Below are 18,778 nucleotides of genomic sequence, written 5' to 3' on the forward strand. Positions count from 1 at the left end.
ACTCTGCTGGTTTAGGGCTGGACACATGTTTTGCAGTCGGTTGCCGAAAGACTTAAGCCTTTCACCACCCACAAGTCTAAATGCTGAGGTTTTAGTCTTCATGCTGTTTTCCCAATTTTTAAAAATAAGGTACTTAGGTATTCTGTAACGACTTGGATGTATTCTTTGGAAAAGCCTCCAAATTACTGACAACCCCCAGGGAATATTATTGCGGATTGTTTAACATCTATTCTTTGTGACTCCCTCTGGTATTGTCTTTTAAAGGGTGTGAAAATGCATCCCTCTGTCAGCTTAGTTAGGCAAGAATGCAGTCCTTCTCTGCTGTCTAACTTTGCTTGGGCATAAATGTAGAATGTTCTTTTGTGAAAAGTGTTCTTAAGTAATTAACAATTAGAGGGAGAATTTCTGTTTACTGGGATAAAGACAGAGCCTGAGAATCAAACAAAAATATAACCAAAGAAAATGAAGCAAAATGCCTGTTTGGTGGAATTTAGCTCTGATTAACTCTTCTAATTTAAGATCGTGGGAACAAATGGTCCTGAGGGGATAACGGGGCAGTGCTATTTGTTCGTGGGGTTTTGTTTTTAATTCATTACATGTTCAGTATCTGAGCTAGGATGCTTAATATGTGGGATTTAGGCTGTGAGAGCTAGATTGGGCCCATTTGGCTATGTTTCTCCAAGAACAGGAAAGGGGTTTTGCCTCTTGCATATGAAATTACCAGATGAATGGCTTGAATTTAAGCCGAAGATGACATGGGCAGGGCAGTGGGTATTGTTTACTCAAGGACTAAAGTAAAAGAGAAGACAGTGTTTCAGGGTACATACAATGTCTGGCTTCCTCCTTTTCAGGTTTTGTGTACATTTATGTTTTTTACAGCGCATGCTGCATATTTAGTTTAACATTAAAAAAATCAAGACAGTAACAGTTTAAAAACTAAAAGCTTCTTTCTCCTTCTGAATCTCACATTCCATAGTAAGTTGTGATAATAGTTTCATAGGTATTGTCTAGGACATTTTGTATGAAAGTGTGTGTGTGTGTGTGTCTGTGTCTGTGTCTGTGTCTGTGTCTGTCTGTCCGTCCATCCATCCTTCCTAGTGTATCTTGGACATATTAGCATACCAATGGACTAAACATCCCAAGGTTAACCATAGATAATATCTCTTAGGGTTATTGTATCTAGGATAACAGAAGCAGTTTGTAGTGAAGCTGACAAGATTTTTAGAATTGAAGGTACCATGAGAATTGATTGAAGGTAGGTATGTGTGAGCTTTGGGTATGAGTGTGAGTAGCAGGAATCAGGTCAGTTTTGGGGGACTGAGAAGCAAGAAGTAGGGAATCTAAGGTGTGACAGGAACAGTATGGCCCAGATACCATCAAAATGATAAGAGAAACTATTGCTTTCCTTGGACTGGTACCTCAAATATTAATGTGTGCATGTGCATACACGTATAGTGGCTAGTTGACTGATTTACGTGTTGATTCACAGTCAAAGACCAAGGGCAAGCAAAACAAAGACTTGGCTCTCACTCTAGGTTTTGATGAGCCATGAGCGGATACAGACATTGTAGTCTAGGGAATGATGCCTGTCCACCCTATTCCATACCCTCTGATTTATTTTTTGTTTGTGTGTTTTTTTGCTAAGGTCCAAACCCAGGGCCTTCACTTGGCTAGCTAAATCCCCAGGCCTGCCTCTTTTGAGTGAAAAGTGTGAGCCCCAGGCACTCAGGAAGCAGATAGAATAGGATCACACAAGACCAGGAACCTGAGCAACATAGCAAGACCACACTTCAAAAGCAGAAAGAAAACCCAAGTATTGTCTCTTCTTGCACCTAGGTTTGCAAAAAACAGTTTGAGTAGAGGAAATAGTTCCAGTCTCTGAAGGGTGATTTTTATCATTGGTGTTGCTATGGTTATAGTTCACAACTTGTCATGGGTAGATGCCTGACTTCTTAATTGCTTTGGAAAATTGCCTGCATTTTTATTTGCTTGGGGTGTGAGGTGGTAAGTATGTTGTTAAAGTGATCAGAATTCCCTGGAAATTTTTTCCATAGACCAAGTGCCTGGATTTTAAATGCTTCCTCCTACCCTCAGGCTGTTCCCAATAAGATTCACTGTCTGGCACTACCCACTCCTGGCCTGACACTGGCTGATTTGTATCCTCTAAGCCTTGTTGGAAGCCACTTCTGTACTAGACTGCTTAGCAGTAACTTAGAGACCAGGAAGACACATCCCACTAACCCTACATGCTACATTTTTTCACAATGGGAGAGACTTGGGGACCAGATAGAGGCATCCCTCTAAACTTTAATAGCACATTTTCTCTCACAATGGGAGACAGGAGTCTTAAGGATAACTGGGGTTACTCTGTCTTTATCTGGTGCATTGCCACCATGAATTTGGGAAGACCTTGCTTTGAACCTTCCTGAAATCTAGGAGTAGAATAGACTGGGGGAAGCTACACCTCCATAAGTCCTGTCTTTAGCATTCTTTGTCAGGCAGGGGCAGAATCTTAGATATCCCAGGCTGGCTGCAAACTTGCCATGTACCTAAAGGATGATCTTGGACTCCTGATCTTTTTGCCTCTACCTCCTGAGTGCTGGGGTTACAGGCCTGCTGCATCTGTCACTGTCTATTTCTGTGGTGCTAGAGACGAAACCCAGGGCATTGTGCTTAGAAGCAAGCATTCTACCAACTGAGCCCCATCCCTAGGCCAGCCACTCAGCATTATTTTTAAGGCAGAAAGGGGGAAAACTTACAGAAAGAAAGCAGGCTGTTCTTACACAGAAGATGGGAGCAGAGCAGTAAAAACTGAAGGAACCATTCACTGTGTTAATTCTGTCTGACTGCTAGGATTAGATGGGTTTCTCCACCTCTCTCTCTCTCTCCTTCTCCCTCTCTTCTACCTTCTACGGCCCCTCTCTCCAGCTCCCGCCCTCTCCCCCTCTTTTTGTGTATATGTATTAGGATATAGCTGCACATTTCAAGGACTTGATCAGTGGTCACTCTCAGAAGCTGTGGTATACTGAGAGACAGTTACTGACCGAGAACAAGCTCAGTTACTGTGTACCTGGACAGTTCAGCTTGGGTTAGGGAGGAAGATGGCAGCAGGAGTCCCTAGCCCACATCTTCTATACCTTTGCTCGTGCTACTGCTTCGTAGGGAGGATGATCTAGATAGGACAAAAGCTGGCTCATGTCCCTAGGCCTCTCTGGTCAGTGACATCCTCTTCACCTCACTTACCTGTTCCTTGTCATCACACACCAACTTCTTTTTAGTTTTCAAAATTTCCTAGAGTGTTGTAACAAACAGAGCAGGTGTGACTGTCATGGTGTGTACATCTCAGAGACATCCTGTTGCCTGCTCCATAGTTGTGGACTTGCTGAGTGACAAATTGGGAGAAAAACTGGTGCTTTGGGATTCAGGTTGATCATGTGCCCTGGTTGCCTTTCATGTATCCATGGACTTAACTTTGTTATTCTTCTTAGTATGTGTCTAAATGTCTACTCATGAGGTTAGATAAAGGAAATCAACTGGTCAGTTGTCTGGGTACCATGCCTACCAAAGTATGAGTCATGTTTCAGCTGTCTATGAGTCTCACTTTTCAAGGCAGAAGAGATGCTGGGTATCATTGATTCTTTTTTTTTTTTTTTTTAAATAGTTCAGTTTTCGTTCTCACACTCATCTTCCTTGTTATTTTTTCTTTTTTTTTTTCTATTAGCTTGCATATACTATATGTGGGACATTCTAGGGCACCCCACTGATGGAAACAAGAAGTATAGTTCTTGCAAAGTCGTATGTTGTTTGTATGTATTATAAGTAACTATGTAAGTATACATTACAGTAAATAAAACAAATGCCTATTTCCCCAACTACTTTTGATTGTGTGGGTGAGTGGCAGTTTATGTACAAATGTGTATGTGAGTGAGCACATACAGGCTAGAGGAGGATGTGGGCTAGCCTGCTGTCTAAGACAGATTCTTTTCAGCAAACTGGAAACCAGATTGGTTGTCAGTGAGCTCTTGTAAACTTCCTGACTGGTCCCTTCACAGCTCTGGGATTAGAGTGCATAGAGCCTTGGCAGGCTTTTTGCACGGGAGCTGGATATTTGAACTCATGTTTACACAGCAAGCCATGTTTCCACCAATCATTCCCTTGGTTCTATTCATTTTTATTTATGTGTATGTATATGTGTCTTTTGTGTGAGTCTGCATGGGTGGCTTCAGAGACTATTTGATCGATCTCCTGAGCTAGAGTTCCAGGTGATGATGTGATGATGAACCACCTGGGAATTGAAGTCTGGTCCTCTGGAGGAGCATTGAGAGCTCTTAACTACTGTGCACCGCCCCCCCCCCCCTGACAGACAGACAAAGGTTCCTGTAGAGGTCAGACTGGCCACCATCTTCCAAAGGGAGCCACATGATGGATGCACCTTTATACACCCCACCCCCTGGTTTCTCAACCTAGCCTTGGCTGTCCTGGACTCGATTTGCAGACCAGGCTGGCATCAAAGTCACACAGAGATCCACTTGCCTCTGCCTCCCGAGTGCTGGGATTACAGGTGTGTGCCACCATGCCCAGCTAGCTGTGCCTTTCTTTCTTTCTTTCTTTCTTTTTTTTTTTTTTGGAGGCGTAAGACAGTACAATTTTATTGTGTGTGATATACGTGCAGACACATGTCAGTATATGTTTGTTAACATTTGAATATTGCTAAAAGTAAACTTTTTTTTAGATTTGATATTTTATTTTTAGCTGTACATTTCTTAAACTTACTCTAACCATAAGATAACAAGAGATCATCAAAACTCTCATGCTTTGGGAGAAAGTAGAGGAGAATCTCCAGTACAAAGAAGAGGAAACATAAAACCAAACAGAATGAGGAAGACATGGATGCTAACATGGATTAAATGACTGAAAAAATGTATGGTTGTAGATTAAGCAAAACAAAATCAAGATCAGTCAGAGAGTGCATTAGTTGCCTATGCTTGCTTAAAGGAATTCTGTGGCAACAATTTCTTCAGGACAGACCTACAAGATAGCTTAGTGGGTAAAGGGACTGGCCACTGAGCCTGGTAACCTAAATTTAGTTCTCCAAGACCCTCAAGGTGTCATCACTGCTGCTTTTTCACACATTTCTCATTCAGCAGTTAGAGCATGTACTGCTGTTTCAGAGGACCACTGATACATTATTGCACACATTGAGAAGGGCACATTTGGGGAACTGTGGCTCTCTGTTAACAGGATCCCATCAGTCTTATTAACTTGCATGGCGATAGTGGCTGGCCTCATGATAAACACACACAGGCAAAGTAGAATGATTGGGAGAGCCTACAAGGTGAAAAGCATTCTGTTTGGGCAACACCTCAACCCATCTGCTATTAGTTAAAAATGAAATAAAGGATATGTTTCTAACTCTCATATCCATTTTGCTTACTTTAGAAGACAGTCTTTGTTTTCTTTTAGATCTATTTTTGTTTTAAATGTATGTGTAGTCTGTGCATGCCCATGGAGGCCAAAAGAGGATGTTGGAACCCCTGGAAGTATGTAGTTAAAGACAACTGTGAGCCACCTTGTTGGTGCTGGGAATTGAAACCTGGTCCTCTGCAAGAAAAACAAGTAACTTAACACCAGAGCCACGTTTCCGGCTCCCTAGTCTTAAAAAAGAGCCTTCAGTTCTGTTTCTTTCTAAAAGAATCACTGTGTAAGTTTGATTGTCAACTTGACAGGCTTAAGATTCTCCAAACCTCTGAGGGATTTCTAGAGGAGGTTAACTGAGGTGGGAGAAGGCCTACCTTAACTGTGGGCAGCACCACCCCTTGGCCTAGGATCCTGGATGCATGCAAAGGAAAACAGGAGCTGAGCACTAGCACACACCTCTCTGCTCCTGACTGTCTAGGCAGGGGGTCCAGCTGTCTTGAAAGGCTCTGCTTTCATGCTTTGTCTGGATAGACTGCTCAAACTGTGAGCCCAAACAAACCCTTCCATCTTTAAATTGCTTTTGCCAGGTATTTCGATATAACAACAATAGAAGTAACCAGTGCAGTCATCTATCCTTTAAAACTGTGTTATAACCCATCATTGCCATACTTATGTTAGAAGTATAAAGTGCTTTAAATTTGACTAGTGGGAGTCTTCCCAAAGTGAGTCTTGGGTCTTTTGGTCATGTTCCTCTACAGCCTTTTAAACATATCCTTTCTTTCTGGAATGCAAAGTTATTCCCATTACCAGAGCAAATTCCTAGACCCTGGCCTGGAATCAGGTCGTTTTGCCTTGGCAATTAGGAGCTGAGAGTTGCTAGTCTGCTCACTGCAGTTGATATTGTTTCTTGGCTCTTTAAGTGAGGAGGCCCTGGAGGTAGATATTGTTTACCTTTGTGGCTTCCTGCTGATATTCACTGCCAATTGCAGCTCTGAAGGATTCTTTTCTTTTAGCATCTCTCTGCAATGTTTTCTTTATCCATTGTTGCCCCAGACCCCATCCTGTGTATTTAAGTTCCAGAATTAGAGTAGAGTCTGTGCTAGTCTTTAGGGCAGGAATCTTAAATCTTCACCTGCTGGGCCCAACTCTGCATACTATTTACTTTTAGAGGCCTTCAAAGCTATGAAAAATTTGGCAGTTTTAAGTAGTTGATAGTGGGGAATGGAATTAAAAGAGGTGAGTTGGATTGGTAGATAACTCAGTTGGTAAAATGTTTGTTCTTAAAATATGAGGAATTGAGAGAAAACCTGGGTAAGGTAGCAGTGTTATAATACCAAACCCAGGAAGAAGGGCAGAGCCAGGATCCCAGGAAATAGCTACCCAGCCATTTAGCATATTGATGACCTCCAGATTCAGTTGGAGACTCAAAACCTAACATAGAGAGTGACTGAAGAAGGCATCTGATGTTAGCTGTAGGCCCTTCACATGTGCTTGCATGCACACAAAACATGAACCTTATTTCATGATATGAGGGATTGCTTTCATGATAGTCAGTCTTCAGCCCCAGAGGGAAGACTGGGGAGAGTGTGGGAGGATGGTGGCCACAGGCCAAACTGTTGTGAAGATTCAGGGCCAAAGGCACACTTATATGACAGCTCGCTCGCTCACTCACTCACTCACTCACTCACTCACTCACTCACTCACTGCCCACCCTGGAGAATTGGCTTCATTTCAAAGAGCCCCTTCACTTGTGACTTTGGTTGTGTTAAAAGGAGCCTATCGGCTTGGGATCCCATGATTCTGCAGTATGGCTTTGCTTTGTACGTGGGGGTAGGGCATGGGGATAGGAGTTGGATGAAAGTCCCCATGAAGGGATGGTTAAAAGAATAAAAGAGCTTTGATGTAGACTGTTTCCAGCCAGCCATTTAATTCTCGGTCCACAAGTGGAAAGAAAATAAACAACCATTCAAAAGTAATATTTATATAACCTGCAGAAATCTCGGCCAGCCATGGGAAAGATGATGCACTTTGACGTGCAGGATGGTCTCCCGAGTTCCCCCTGGCTGCGGGCTTCTGAGCAAAGCTAATGAGAGAGAGCAATCTCTATTTCTGTCAGAATCCTCTGGATCCTCTTTATAACGTAGGAGCTTTTTTTAAAAGGAAAAATGAGTTGCACAGATTTTACATTTAGGCCATTTTCATGGAATGTAGGTCAGTCACACAGATGCAATGGAGGGTATATTTTACTTTTTGCCTGTGTATGTATTTTGCATTGTGTATGTATGTGTGGGCGGTATATTTACTTGTTGGTGTATGAGTGTGCATGTTTGCATGCGGGTGCAGAGGCCAGATGTTGGGTGTCTTTCCTGTTTTGAGCTCTATCTTCATTGTATTTTATTTTTAAATGGGTTATTAAAAAGATTTAATTATATGCCAGAGAGAGAGAGAGAGAGAGAGAGAGAGAGAGAGAGAGAGAGAGAGAGAGAGAGAGAGAGAGAGAGAAAAGGTGTTTATGAAGGCCAGAAGAAGGTATTGGGTCCCCTAGAGCTAGAGTTAGAGACGGTTGTGAGCTGGTGTTGGGAACCCAGCAGGCTGTTAACTGCCAGGCTGTCTCTCCAGCCCCTGTACCTTGATTTTTGAGCATAAGCTTTCTCACTAAACTAGAAACTGATAGGCTGAGCTAGGCTAGTTGGCTGCTGCACTTCAGGAGTCTACCTTTTTCGCCCTTATTCATTGCTTGGTTAAAACTTCATGCTACTGAATCCATTGTTATATGTGGATTTGGGGCTTCTGAACTGAGGTCCTCACCCTCATGCTTGCCCAGTGGGCTCATTACCGGCTATGGCATTTCCCTAGCCATGTAGTACATGTTTTAAGGTCCCCTCCTAAAGAAGGGAATTATGGTGTGATTTAAAAGAACCCGGAAAGATAGATTGAGCTGGTGTTGAGGATGGATCTAGTGCTCTTCAAATTAGTGCAAGCTGGCTGGGTGTGGCACACTCTGTAATCCCAGCATTGAAGAGCCAAGGCAGAAGAATTGCTTCAAGTTTGATGCCAAACAGGGCTGCTTAAGTTCTAGCTCAGGCAGGGCTGCATAACAAGACTCTGTTTCAAAAAAAAAAAAAAAAAAAAGAGAGAAACAAAACAGGCATGGATTGTTTTTATACTGCAAAGTTTTGCCAGGCTAGGATGCTGATTCTTGTCTGTGTGCCTCATGGAGCTTGAGGTTGATGTCAATGGTTTCCTTTTTGTTTTTGTTTTTTTTTCTTTTGTTTGATTTTTGTTTTGTTTTATTTATTTATTTATTTATTTATTTATTTATTTATTTTTGTTTTCAAGATATGGTTTCTCTGGCTGGCCTTGAACTCAGTGATCCACCTGTCTCTGTGCCTCTAGTGCTAGGATTAAAGGTATGAGCCACCACACATGGCCTGCTCTCTACCTTTTTAAAAGACAGGGTCCCTTACTGAACCTTGCAGAACTGATTTAGCTACTAGCCTGGCTGATTAGGGATCCACTTGTCTCTGCCTTCCAGGCACCAGAATAAGTAGAACATACCATTCACTACACTCATTTTCTATGGATGTTGGGGAGCTGAACTCCGGCCCTCTGGGCTTGTGTGGCAAGCAGTTTACACAGTGAGCTATCTGCTGAGGCCCAGGGCAGTTGTTCTTAACCAAGCCTAGTTGTACCTTTTTTTTTTTAATTGACACAGGTGTTGAGGGAGTAGTACTTCTGGTCTCTGCTAGATGGAAGCCCAGGATGCTGCTGCAGATCTGTAGTGCCCTGTACTGGTATTTTCCTGCCCCCAGAATGACTTACGTTATACGTCACCCCCAGACTTAAGTTTGTAATTCCAACAAGATGTTCCTTTGCTCTGATTCTTTAGCATACATGGCAAGATTTCCCCAGCTGCTACTCTTGTGGAAGTAGAGATAGGTGAAGATGGAGGGGCTACCCTTCAGGCATAGTGTCCCCTGTAAGCACAAAGGTAGAATTTTGTTGGTCTAGAATCATTGTTAGACTTTTTTTCACCCCCAAGTGTTTACACAAGGGTTTTTTTTTTTTTTTTTTCCAAAAATGAAGTTTTATAGGCGGGGAATATATTCACGGTGCAAACCTATCCTGTGCACCTGTAGGAGCAGGTGCTCAGTCAACTCTGAGGGGCAGAGAGCAGAGTGTACCTTTCCTCCTGAAGAACCTCCAGTCAGGCTGGAGAGGTAGATAAAGATTCTGGTAACACCCACTCTAGTGCAGGGGACAGGTGGTGCATGTTCCAGGGACACTGAGCTGAACTCAGGAAGGGCCTCTGTGGAGTCTGTATGAAGGAGGAAACAGGTGAGGCAGGTACTGTCCAAAAATGGGGCAGGACCGTCCTAGGCAATGCTTTGTTGTTTTGAGAGAAGAGATTAGGCTTCACATGAGGTCAGGCAGGTGTTTTGTGCCATTCAAATAGAAGCTGTGTGGCATGAAGGTTTGTGTCTGATGCTGTGTGCCTGCGCAGTTCAAGAATGCCATTCTACCTATTGTATGTGATTTGTGAGATCATAATGTGGGTTAAGGATGAGGGAGACAGGATGAGAATCTAGATAGACTATTACTACCTTTTGAGTTTAGGGTCAGATGGGAATTGCTTGAACTTTAATCTATGCCTGTCTTTTTTGTTGTTCTTTTGTTGCTCCAAATGTAACTATTAACTTTACTGTTTCCCACAAATTCTGAGGTGGAGAACATGGCGTGTCCATACAAACCTAAAAGCAAGTAGAGACCTATGGATTCACTGAAAGCAAAGACAACTAACTGTTCAGAAAGTACAAAGGGAGGTATGGGCCCTTGCTCAGTGGGTAAAATGCTTTCTGTGCATGCATGAGAATCTGAATTGGTATCCCCAGTACCTGTGTTAAAAGTGCACATATAAAAACCATAACACCAAAGCTTTGACAGGAGGATCTGGGCTCATTGGACATCTATTCTAGCCAATTAGTGAGCACCTGGTTCATCAAGAGTGATATCTTAAAAAATAAGGTAGAGAGTGATAGGAAGACTCCCTACATCAGTGTCTGGCTTATGCATGCACGCATGCATACATATGTTCGTTCGTACGTACGTACATACATACATACATACATACATCAATGTTCTTGCCTACTCTGCAGCTGTAATCTCGACTAACATGACATGGCAGCTAGAATTATGACCAGAAGAGGTGTCCTTTTGCCACTCCCACAACCAATGAGTTTATGCTTTAACATGGCTCAACAGCCTTTCCAGGTAGAATTTAAGCATCTTAAGACAGATTGTCCTTTTGCATGCAGAATAATGGCAAAGGTGCTTTGAGTAGGGGACATTCAGGAGGTTCAGAATCCAAGCCCTGAAAATTGGTTTTTTTCTTCTTTCTTTTCTCTCTCTCTTTCTTTCTTTCTTTCTTTCTCTCTTTCTTTCTCTTCTTCCCTTTCTTTCTCTTTTTCTTTCTTTCTTTCTTTCTCTTTCTCCCTTTCTCCTTCTTCTCCTTTCTTTTCTCTTTCTTCTTTCTTTTTTCTTCTTGTCTTTTCTTCTTTCTTTTCTTTCATTCTTTTCTCCTTTCTTCTCTCCTTTTTCTTTCTTTTTTTCTTCTTTCTTTTTCTCTCTCTCTTCCTCTCTCCTCTTTCTCTTTTCTCTCTCTTTTCCCCCCTTCTTCTTTCCTTTCTTCCTTTCTTTCTTCTTTCTTTCTTTTCTCTTTTCTTTTGCCCTTCCTTCCTTCCTTCCTTCCTTCCTTCCTTCCTTCCTTCCTTCCTTCCTTCCTTCCTGTCCTTTCTGTCCTTTCTGTCCTTTCTGTCCTGGACTCACTTTGTAGACCAGGCTGACCTCAAACTTAGAGAGATCCGCCTGCCTCTGCCTCCCAAGTGCAGTTGAAAATCTACTTTAGAGATTAGGGGTTTGGGTCTTATAATTCTTAGCTTCTAGTAAGCAGGCATTATATGGTTTCATCAGCTGGGTTCCGTTGTGATTAACAAGACACATTGTATACATTTCAGTTTTCTTCACAGCTCAGCTGAAAACCTGTGCTATGGACTAATATGACTACATTCAATAACATTGTTTGGATGTAATTTGAATTAGAAAGCCGTTCTGTATGTTTCTTACTAAACTCAATTATACTTTTATTTATTTAACAGGGAGGGAATACATGTATGTTAAATCACTTTACATCTCAGATCAAATAAAAGACTTTCATGTTTTGAGAAATTGGCAGTCTTGAAGTTTTTGACTGTCCAATAACAATGCACCATGTATGTGGTATTCAACATTTATGCATTTATAATTTTGGTTTCAAAGAGCTTGGAGAACTTTAACAATAGGAAATTGGTTTTAGAATTAAATTAACTATTATAATATATGTGTGTAGGCACTTAGTTAGCTATCAGAGAACAGCTTGTGGAGGTCAGCTCTCTCCTCCTACCCTGTGGGCTCCAGGTATTGAACTCATGACAATTGCTTTAACCATTGAACTGTCTCATTAATCCTTTGTTTTATTTTTGGTTTTGTTTTTTGTTTTTGAGACAGGATATCCCAGCCTGGCTTGAAAGTCACAACCCTCATACCTTAGCTTCTCCAGTGTGGGGATTACAGGCTTGTACTCCATGCCTGTCTAAAAATGAGCTTTATTGACAAAGTTAACCTTTTATAGTTGTATGATCCAGTGACTTTTTTTGTAGCTGTAATTGGGTAAACATTGTAATCTTTGTGAAACTATTAGCAACACATTGTGCCCCTCTACTTCTGGTAGCCACTAACCTATTTGTGTCTGTGGATTTGTGTAGTGTCACATCAAATTGTTTTTTTACACAGGCATTTAATTAGCTTTACTTACAGAGCAGGGATTCCCCCTCCCCCATTCTCTGATGGTGCCTAGATTAAAAAAAGAAAAAAGAAAAATTTAGGCAGAATCCTAAAAATTACATGCTCCTCAAGAAATGACAAGCAAGTCTGGCAACAGCTCCTCTGCTTTAGTCCCTCAGAAGCACTTCAGTTGCTGTTTTTGCATCCCATGATTTTGAAGACAAGGGTACTATTACATTTCTATCAAAATATATAACATACAGGTTTTCTTTTTAAATTTTTATTGTTGGGGTGTGTGTGTTTTTGACTAGAAACTGGTGATCCAGTATATATGCTTGTACCTAAAGTTGGGCTGTCTACTTGAACATTTCAGGCTTCCATATAACTTTCAGGATATACAGAAAAATAGCTCCCAGTAGCTGAACTAATATTAGGACACTGTATTTTAGTGATAAACCAGACTTTCTGGTATTTTTATCTCTAGTTCATCTTTTCCTCTTTCATATGGCATGTCTGGAGGGTCCTGCTATTCCTCCTTAATTCTGCAAAATTCTCATCTATATAATCTATTTTAATCTGATTTTTGCTTTTCTGTCCTCATCACCCCCAAATTATAATTCAGAGGAAAATATGGATTTTTTTCATGTTAAAAACTATTACTGTATGAAGAATTTACTAAATCAGCTCAAGAAAATATTGTTACCATGATCACCATTTTATGAAAGCATTCCACATCATCTTTTTGGCAGATAAGGTTGTGAGCAGGCATAGCATGTTGCTGCAGCAGTGGCTGAGAGTTTATATCACTAGCTCAAGTCAGAGAGAGCTGTTCTCATGTTTTAAATGAGTGGGTTGTAGAATTCATACGTTCTTGTATGTTTGGCCTCTTTCATTTTGTGAAATTATTTCTTACTCCCACTGCGTCCGTTCTTGTTGCTCTCTCCTTCTTCCCTCTTTTCCTCCATTTCTATAGGACTAGGGATTGAACCCAGGGCCTTGCTCATGCTAGGCAAGTACTCTACCATTGAACTATATATCCCCAGGATTCTCTTTGTCTTACTTTGATACAGGGTCTTGCCTAGCTGGCCAGGAACTTACTCTGTAGGCCAGACACATCTGCCTCAGCCTCCTTAGTCTCTGGGATGACAGGCCTGCACCACCAAGCCTAGCTCCTGTGATTCATCAAGGTTTATTCACATTGTGGCCTGGATGGATAGATGTCTCACTATACTTTACTGACACCCCATTGTTATTACTGTATTTTGTTTGTTCATGGTTAAAAGGCACATTGCATTTTGTTATCCATTCTTCTTTCTGCCTTTTGCTGTTGTGAATATGGCTGCTATGAACAGGATTTTGCATGTGTATCATTGTCTTCATATGTTCTTAGGAGCAGAACTGTTGGGTTCGATTATGTTATGGCTTGAATGTGAACTGTCTCCTATAGGCTGATGAGCTTGAATACTTGGTCTCTAGCTCCTGATGGTGTTTGGGAAGGTTGTGGAACCTTTACAAGGTGTAGCCTCACAGAATGAACTGGGGTTAGGTGTTGGTGTCCCACTTCCTGTCTGCTTTGGTTTCCTGCCTAGTTAAGCAGTGTGTCCAGCTGCTGCTGCCTTTCATGATGGACTGTAGCTTCTAAACTTTGAACCAAAATAAACTCTTTTTTGAACTAAGGTGTTTGACCATAGCAACAGCACACAGATGTAAATCTGTTGAAAGAATTAAGTCGTTTCATGTGTAGTGTGCTATACCTACACATGTGTCTTTGTACCATGTAAATTTCTGGTGCTGATGGAAGTCAGAAGAGGGCATCAAGATTTGCTGACACTGGAGTTACAAAAGGTTGTGTCCCACTGTGTAGGTGCTAGGAATAGAACCTGGGTCCTCTAGAAGAACAGGCAGTGCTCTTAACAACTGAGCCGCCTCTCTAGCCCCATTTTCGTCTTTTCTGAAGATACTTTTTGTCTCTTTTATGTGTGTGGTGTGCAGGCTAGAGTCCCCCCCCCCCCCCCCCCCCCCCCGCCCCAATCTGGGGACTCTAACTGGCTCTGGAGCTTGCCTGCTTGGGTGGTTGGTTACTAAGCCACAGCATCTGACTAACTCCACTGTGTCGGGCTTTTTACATGGGTGTCAAGATCTGAACTTAAACCTCATGCTTGTGTGACAAGTGTTTTTTACCAACTGAACAATCTCCCCAGCCCCAACTCTTTATTCTACACTTCTAAAGCTTAGAGTGCAAGATTACCTTTGATTTCAAAGGTACAGGCCAAGCATGAAGCCAACTGAATGACATGGAGTTTTTCAGAATGAAAACTTTTTTTTAATGCAGGGAACAAGGTGGCATGGAGTGAAACTCAAAATAAGAGACACCATGTGTGTCCCCAGGGGAATGCGAACAAAATTTTCAGGAAAGTAAGAATAAAATGGAAGTAGAGTGGAGTGAGTATGGACAGCAGGATGTAGAACTGCATGAGATGCTCACCCACCCTCATCTGACCAAAGTGACAAGTGTCATTCATTCACTCGAACCACAGGGCCGACTTTCAGGGCTACTGGTTTGAAGTACAACAAAGGATTACAGATATTAGAAGCTGCCTGACATGGAGCTTCATAGTCATTGTGAAGTACAGAGCCTCTAACCCAAAATATGCTAAGTACTGTAAAATGGCGTAAATGTTCTGTAGTGGACAGCCAGAAGAAAGTGCAGCCAGAAGGAAGAGGTGCATTCATTTCTACTGGCTGCTATAACAATGTTCCTTCCATAAACTTAGATGAGTGAAACAGCACAGGTTTACTGTTTGGAGCTCACAAATCTGAAGTCAGCTCATTTTGCTAAGAGCAATATCATGTTATTTTTTGGAGGCTCACGGGGAACCCCCACCCACATTTCTAAAGGCTACTACTTCCCTTAGCCCGCAGCCTCTTCCTCTCTGAAAGCCAGTGGAGATTGCTCACATTTTTCTCCTGAAGGATCACAGGCATTGGCTCTTCTGCCTTCTTCTTCCTCTTCTAAAGAGCTCTTTTGAGACCACTGTTGAGGATAGAATTGGTTTTTGTGATGCATCCTGCTTTAGAAGACTAGTAGTAGGAGGGAGGCTCATGTATAGCTATTTAGCAACTATATAACCTAGGGTGATTTCTCTTTCTCTATATGCTCTTGAGCTCTTTAGCAACCCAGCTTCTATCTGCAACTTTGATTCCGCCTTGACAGTAACCAGCCACAGTACCAGATTAAGAGGATTGACATGTGGGAAGCTCTGGTAGGGAGGACATTTGACCTGCTACGAATGGAATCTGAAGTATTGTATATAATTCTTGGGAATGTTACTGGCACATGTCCAGGAAGCTGATGGAAGGAGCATGGTTTGTTTGTTTGTTTTTCTATTACAGTGATTTGACTCATGGCATGCTTTTGAATGATGAACTAAGGCCAGACTTCTGCTTTAGGAACGGTTTTATATTTTTGATGGGGAAATGATCAGGTTGACATCAATTCGTTGTCAGTATACAGAGACTAGAGAACCACCACCCTTGGAAGTGACAGTGTGTACAGAGACAAGCATTAAGGGTGCTTTAGACACATGACTTAAGATTTGGTGAGGAGAATGCTGGGGAGAGAGGAAAGGAAGAGAGTCCAAACTGGCAATGGCAGTGTTCGGAGCCTGGAGGAAAGGGACACCATTTGGTAAGTTAAAATACTGAAGAGAGCTTAAGGTCAGAGGAAGTCTACCCCTGGATGCCACACAGGGACCCAAGTGGAGATACAAATGAAGCTTGCTGTTCTATTGCTGTGAAGAGACACCATGGCCATGGCAACTCTTACTTTTAAAAGAGCATTTAATTGAGACTTGCTTACAGTTTCAGAGGGTTAGTCCACGGTCACTATGGCAGGAAGGTTGGTGGCATACAGGCAGACAGACATGGTGCTGGAGAAGTACCTGAGAGTTCTACATCTGGATAGAGAGGCGGCAGAAAGAGGGAGACACAGGGACTGGCATGGGCTTTTGAAACCTCCAAGCCTCCATTGGCACGCTTTCTCCAACAAAGTCCAGCCATATGCCAAGGCCATAAGCCCTAATCCATTTCAAGTATTTTTACTCCCTGATGACTAAGGATTCAAATATATGAGCCTATGGGGCCATTCTTATTCAAACCACCACAAAGCCCATGGAGGAAATAAGAGCTTCAAATAGTTTTAGTGTTACTATCATATAGTTAGGATTAAGACAGGGGGATTATGGTAGTGAAGAGAGGGCCACAGGGCCTCGCCTACATTTTAGAAACATGGGAGATGAAGAAGTAACCCTAAAGTAATATGAAATTGCATTTGTTCCCATACTGGCCTGTTTCATTCATACATGTTGACTGGGCCAGACACCAGTGCGGTCCTGGGCTGCTTGGAGTGGTGAGTCCACGTGCAAGGCTCCAGGGCCCTGCCTTTGAATGCACTGGCTATTACATAAGGCAGCAATGGAGGCGGTTCTGAAACAGCTATGCCAGATGGTGTTACGGGAAGTAGGCAGGTTGGGGCTCAGTGTTGCATCTGTAGAGTTTATTGAGGTTATTGTTTTAACACAACAGATGTAGAAAGCTCCTTTGAGTCATGTGGTTTTAGTCTGGGGCCTCTTCTTTTCATATATGTTGTCATATTTAAGAAGCCCTAGTGCCTGTGTAGAGACATATTCCCAGTACTTGACTTTTCCTAGTTGGTCCAGCTATAACTTCCACCATCTTGGTTATTGACCAACTAAAACATATGGTGGTAATGTGATCCATCATCAAAATATAGACAGTTTTGAAATAGAATCACTATTAATAATGATCCTTCTGTCGCTAACATCAACTTCTGAAATGGCCAGGCTTTTGTGATATCGTTCTAGTTCCTAACTATAATATTTTGATCAGTCTCTAGTACGATAAAATTGTTTCTCTAGTAAGCTGATTTGTATTTGTACATCAGAAGTTAAGCTGTTAAAAGACAAGGGGACCAGGGGTGGTGGCACATGACTTTAATCTTAGTACTTAGGGAGGCAAAGACAGGTGGATCTCCATGAGTTTGAGGCCTGCCTGGTCCAGGACCGCCAAGGCTACACAGAGAAACCCTGTCTCGAAAACAAAACTACTGAGTACATACATTAAAAAAAAAAAAAACTAAATTTGCTTGCTAAAATTTGAAATGAATCCATACACAGCAAATGACTACTCCTTATGTGCAGGACTTGAAATACTACAGGAGAACAGATCCTACTTGGACTAGAGAGATATCTCAGTGGTTAAGAATGTTTCATCAGGTTCACACCATCCACAACTCTACTTTCAAGACATCTGACACCCTGCTCTGACCTCCATGGCTACCAGGCATGCGTATGGTGTACATATAGATACATATAGGCAAAACACTTATCCATACTAAGTAAAACCTAAGAACAAACCACAGAGACAGAAAGACAATGATAGAAGCTTGCTTTATTCTAGCCCGAAAAACTAGTAGAGAGGACATTTGCTATCAGGATAGACGTGACATTGCTTTTGATCCTTTGGTCAGAGGCACATAAGTTACTGGGGTCTTATATCAGAGATGAGGACTCATTTAGTTTCTCTGTTCACACAAAGGGGAGGAGCAGGCACAGGCAGATAGATGCCGGTTGGGAAACCAGAGCATACTGCAATTCAAGTTTGATGCCTGATTCTCATCTTTGCTAGACTGAAGTGACAGTCATAATTTGCTACTTAGGGTTTTTCCTTTGAGAATTCATGTAAATTTTTTAATGGTACATGTTTCAAAACTATTTCTCAAATAATCTGGGAAAATTTTAATGCATCCACCAGATGTTATTAACAGTCTTAAATCCATTGTTTTGTTAACATGACCATTTGTAAATAATCCTCAGACTTTTCTGTGATAGATGGCAATATAGATTTGAATATATATGTATATACACTGTATAATTATATTATTATATATAATTATAATTATATAATTATAAATATAAAACAATATATTATAAAAATAAAACATTTAAACATCACCCCAGAATACCTGTCATTGTGTAATCTAGTCTTACTTAGGTGATGCTCTTCCTGCATGTATACCTGGATGCCAGAAGAGGGCATCAGATCCCAGTATAGATAGTTGTGAGCCACCATGTGGTTGCTGGGAATTGAACTCAGGACGTCTTGGACGAACAAACAGTGCTCTTAACCTCTGAGCCATCTCTCCAGGCCCCCACCTTCTTAATTTTTTCAAGTTGATGTTTTATCTGCATGTCTATGTGAGGGTGTTGGATCCTGTAGTTACAGACCGTTGTGAGCTGCTGTGTGGGTGCTGGGAATTGAACCTTGATCCTCTGGAAGAGACTCTAACCACTGAGTCATCTCTCCAGCCCTTATATTGTGAAGCATTATTAGATTGTGAAAGCCAAGCTTTGGATTTTATTGCATAGGTTGTCCACACAATCTTTTGATACTGAAAAGAAAAATCATACATGGAGGCCAGAAATGGTAGCTCATGCCAGTAAATTCAGTATTTAGAGGTACA

General features: G+C 41.7%; 1 protein-coding gene across 4 annotated transcripts in view; it reads left to right on the plus strand.

Annotated features, from left to right (window-relative positions):
• LOC127184986 (F-box-like/WD repeat-containing protein TBL1X) overlaps nucleotides 1-18,778 on the plus strand; it is a 162,767-nt gene that overhangs the window by 52,318 nt on the left and 91,671 nt on the right. The gene's annotated exons all lie outside the window — the stretch shown is intronic.

Source organism: Acomys russatus, chromosome X (genome assembly GCF_903995435.1).
Source record: "Acomys russatus chromosome X, mAcoRus1.1, whole genome shotgun sequence".
Taxonomy (NCBI): domain Eukaryota; kingdom Metazoa; phylum Chordata; class Mammalia; order Rodentia; family Muridae; genus Acomys; species Acomys russatus.